The following is a 5255-nucleotide window of genomic DNA, read 5'->3' as shown; positions in this document are numbered from 1 at the left end:
TTAGTCAATCTGACTGGTTCTGTTGGACCCCACTTAACAGTACGGTGGTTCCTATGACTCAACACAAAAGAAAAAGAACTACGAAAGATCTAAGTCTTCGAGCTCCATAGGCTTCATATAGTGTCTTCTCTTGTCATAGTCTTCGATGTGAATATCTTCATATACCACCTTTGACTTCAATGTCTTCATACAGTTTTAGGGGTCATCTCTGGTAGTAAAACCGAATCAATGAGGGACTTCTACCTGTGTTATCCTGCAATTCTCACAAACACATTAGTCCCTCAACTAGGTTTGTCGTCAATACTCCAAAACCAACTAGGGGTGGCACTAGATGCACTTACAATCTCCCCCTTTTTGGTGATTGATGACAAACTAGTTGAAGTTTTCAACGGGGAATATAATCTATGAAATTGTAAAAGATAAGGAATTGTCTTCATAAGTTGCAAGGGCTCCCCCTGAAGATGTGCATATAAGTTAATTTGCTTTTGGAATGCAAATGCACATGGCAGGTTGTACTTGTGGAGATCCACTTCAACTTATGATGACAATCCACTATGCATGTGAAAGTATATGAAGATAATGACATGCATAATGGAAAATGGACGTCTGCAGAATGAGCTAAGTGCGGAATTTATCGTCGCACATGCGGAATTTATTTTCGCAAAGCAAGGTGGCAAATAAGTAGCAGACGACCATCTAGTTTAAGTGTTACAACTCATAAGAACCAAATGTAGCAAAAACGAGAGTTGTAAGCACAAAGCAAAATATAAAGCACCCGCCCATATGGACCCGCTTGAAGACTATTAATCTCATATGCTTCTCCCCCTTTTGTCAGTAATGACCAAAAAGGTTTGAAGACATAGAGCCTCTACTCATTCCCATGAGGAGTAGGTTAAGTAGCAGGGTTGTTGGTGTTGTTTGGCGGTGCAGAAGAGCTTGGAGGTGCTGAAGGAGGTGGCGGTGAAGTAGCATCATCTTCTTCCTCAATAATTCTGGCAGTCACTGTGGCAGCAGATGAAGAGAACTCAGAGTCTTCAAGGGATGGAGTTCCTAGCAGCGCAGCCCTTCGAGGAGGTGTGGAGTCAAACTTGAATCTCTCAGAGAAGCCATCCTCTTGAAGATCAGCTTCAGAACACATCATCGTGAGCCCTTTCCATGTGCGGCAACAGGTTTCATGGGCAACGAAAGCATTCTTGGTGGCAAGATTTCGAGTGCGATTAACATCCACCAAGAGGCTTTTCATCTGACGCTTCAGCCAGTCATGATGCATGTCCTGTTTCTGATGTAGAGCCACAAGAAGCTCTCGGTCGTTGAGAACACGAGTGCGCTTCTTGGGTCTTGGAGCAGTGGCACTGTCAGTGGCTTCAGTGGAAGCAGGGTGTGGTGCACGTGTAGTTCCAGCCAAAGGATACACCCGAGAAACTGCTTCAACGCCTTCAACATTCTGAGTAAAACTCTGATGGTATGCATTCTGAAGACTTAGAGGTTGCTTGGCAGGCTCAGAATATATGGCTTCAGTAGACATGTCCACGTCAGGCAAGAAGATCCGATGGTTGCGGGCTGAGGGCTGATACAAGATGGCGGAGTGTAGCTTGATCAGCCGCATGACCCAAGGGGCGTAGAACTTCAAACCAAACAGATCAATGCCTGATGTAGCAAGTTGGCGTATGAAGAAGTCCTGTGCATTGAAGCATTTGCCATGAAGTATATAGAAGACCAAAGTCTTCATTGCACCCTGAAGCTTGGCATTTGGAGAGTGCCCTTTGATAGGCCAGAGAGTTCGCCTGATGATGTGATAGATGGTTCTGGGCAGGTACTCAAGGTCTTCAACGAAGAACTCTATGGGATACGCAGCATCTTGGGGCAATGGCTTCCTCATGCGGAGCATTTGACTCATATCAGGTTCTGGCCGCTGAAAGATGCTCTCAATAGCTTCAGCATGCAGCTGACAGCCTTGCTCGAAGAGATCGCCAGGAGTGGGCAAGCCAGTGAGCTCAATGATGTCAAATGCATTGGCTTCGTGATGAACGTTGCCAGTCATCCACTCCAGGACCCAAGTCTTCGGATCTCTGTTGTACCCTTTGATGTGAAGTGTGGCATAGAATTGTAGCAGCAGCTCTTCATTCCAATGCTCTTCAGCAGTAACAAACTGCAGCAGACCCACTTGCTTGAAGCAATCCAACGCTTCCTCTAGACAGGGCAGACTAGCTATAGCTTCAACATCAAGGCGCTTGTGTGGGAAGATGCAACCTTGGTTGTAAAGAATTCAAGAGTAATAGCTTCGCTGAGGATAGATCCAGAACCGATCAGATGATATCCTTTCCCTTGAGTAGGGGTTCCTGGAGCTATTGAAGAACGTGTTGTCTACCCTGAAGCCATTGATGTTGAAGGAGCCAAGTGCTGATGCAGGACCTGGAAACCTTGGCAGTCTTGGGATTGGCTTCTGGACCTGAGGCATGTGCTCAACATGATAGTTGAATTGAGCTCTGAAGCTGTTGACCGGCTTTTTGGCTTCGAGCTAGTCAGTCAAGTTGGGAAGACAATCGGAACTGCCTCTTGCCTTGGTGCATCAGGTTCAGCCGTAGAAGGCTTCTTCTTCTTCTTTGCGGCCATCCTGGGGTCGATGCCAGGACGCCCAAGTGCCTTGCGCTTCTCAGCCTCATTATAGGCTTGCACACATCTGTCAGCCAGAGTCTTCATGCGCTCACGCGAACCCTGAGCTTCTGCACGCTTCTTCACAAAGGCTTCCTTGAGCTCATGCATCATTGTCTTGAAGTTCTTCACTTCTTGCAGGCTGAGCTTGGCCATATGCTTCTTGAACTGAGCCTTTTCATAGTCAATCTTCTGCTTCAGTTCAACAATGCGCTGGGCAATAGCAAGTTCTGAAGCAATGGCGCCTTGGAAGGCAACACTAAGGCCAAAGGGTAGCTGCAGATCTTCAAAGCTGATGTTTGGCGTGTCAAACCACTCGTCAATGAAGTTGTGGATGATGGTGACATCAAAGAGAAGCAGATTATTGAAGATTTCTGCTTCTTCTTTGCTCTTGATGAGTTGCTCAAGAGCGTCGTCTGCAAGATCTTCATCACTTGACAGATCAATGTCGTCGTTGCGCAGAATGGCAGCAGCTGTTAGTTCTTTGCCACTGTGAGACAGAGGCATCTTGGCCTTCTGGGGCTTGGAGACGCGTGATAAGTCTTCAGACTGCACACTGTCTTTAGGAGGTGCAGTTGCCAATGGCTTCGCCCTTGAGATTTTTGGTGAAGGGGCCAGCTTTGAAGCTTTTGGCTTCTTCAACTGCTTTGGCTTCGGCACTGCAGGCACGTCATCAGACTCAGTGTCAGCTGCAGGCTCATTCACTGCAGTCCCTTGAACTAAGATGTAGGTGATGAGGCCTTCAATGTTGGCGAAAGGACCGATGACATTGGGTTCTGCATGTCGTGTGCCATCTGCCCTTGGAGATGAGGGACCAGGGTTGAAGTCTAACCCAAAAGTATTCTTGTTCTGCTTTGCTGAGTTCTGAGCAAACTGGAAGTTGCGCTTGAACAGATTGTCATCACGACACCATAGCAGTGACGACGAGTGTGCATCAGTAGGCTGTGGTCCACGGACCATGCATGGATAGAAGCCTTGAGCAATGGCTTCATCTCTAGACCTGGGTAGAAGATTCTTGAATAGGATGTCTCCCCACGGTCTCTTGATGGCATTTTTCTCAGCATACTCCTGGGTCACAAATCTATATTTGAACCATTGTTCTGCCCAATATCTTCGAATCCATTGGATTCGGGTCTTGCACTGACTGTAATCCTCTTCAAGATTTGTCTTGTACATTTCTAAGAGTTCATCTGGCAGATCTCTGGAGGTCTCACCACGACGCTTTCTGCCACCCTTCCTTGCTGCTTTCTCTGAAGCCATAAACTTTAACTTGAAAGGCTTCAAAGGTTTTCGTTTGCTGGACCAACAGGAACTGGCTTCGGGAGAATTTATGCGATGTTGTAAGAATTCTGCAAATGAATGCAGATTATGAGAACCAAAGGATTCTCCCACAGACATGTACCTGTGACAGCATTAAGGTGCGAGGGAAGGGGAAGAGGTCATATGCATTCTCAGAAGATTTTGAAGATAAATCAGTTTAGAAGACATTGACCTCATCGTGCGAAGACATTCACTCACAGATAAGAAGTTGGTTCCAGATTTGTACGAATCCACAGATCAGTACAAGTGAGGAATCTAACTACTTTGTGAAGCACAAGTGAATATACTAGGCATGTTATGAGATGTAGTATGAGAGAGATCTAGCTTGTGTGAATAGAAACTGCTTGTGGTAGAAAGTGACAGATCAATAGGATCAATGGTGCTGTAAAAAGGGAGTTTTATTTACCACACTGAGAACTGCTAGACGGAGTGAGAGATGAGGCCGAGCAGTTCACTCTTTCGTGCCCTAACTTGGCGACGGAGGACACCTACGGCGATGGCGGAGAGGACGATGTCCGCAGTCGGCGTGAAGACGGCGTCGAAGAGGTTGCGGCAGCGAAGCGCTTCGTCGCTGGCGTCGTCGAGAGCTAGCGGTGGTGCTAGGGTTCGTGCGAGGGTGGAAGAAGAGATAATGACCGCTGTGAGTGTGTATTTATAGGCACGGGGGCGGCACTGTGCTATTACACAGGTGTCCCTGGCGATTCGCATCTGAGGAACACGTGGCCATTGTGCGGAATTTTCGGGTTTGTTCCACGTCCCACGCACGCCTAGATTGTCGGGTGGTCGCTCCTACTTCTCCAGATTTCATGTGGAGGAATGAGCATTGAAAACAGACTTAATGATTGTCTCTGTATCTTCTGCTAAGAAGGACGCAGAGAAGACATTCAACAGTTTCAATAGAATGCATATGACTTGGAAAGATAGAGTTTGAGATAGAAAGCATAGAGAGGTTAGGGTCCGATCACATTCACTTAGTTCAAAAGATTCAACACGAAGACATAGCTATAAGTGAATGCTGTAGAGGACAGAACACTAGTATATATATATATAATCAACATAGTGAAGATAATCATGAAAATATGTTGAGATCGAAGCCAAACCAAATGTGAAGACATTGCAAGGTAACGCCATGAGTGAAACACTTCAAAATAGAACGTTTGGTGGTGGCGTTACCCACCTTATAGGAAGTATTAGACCCAGACAGGGCGCATAATTATCGTGGCGCTCCGAAGTCAAATTCCACATTAATGTATTCACACTTAGATTGTGTGTCTTCATTGATT

Source organism: Triticum urartu, chromosome 5 (genome assembly GCF_003073215.2).
Source record: "Triticum urartu cultivar G1812 chromosome 5, Tu2.1, whole genome shotgun sequence".
NCBI lineage: Eukaryota > Viridiplantae > Streptophyta > Magnoliopsida > Poales > Poaceae > Triticum > Triticum urartu.
This window is presented reverse-complemented; position numbering follows the sequence as displayed.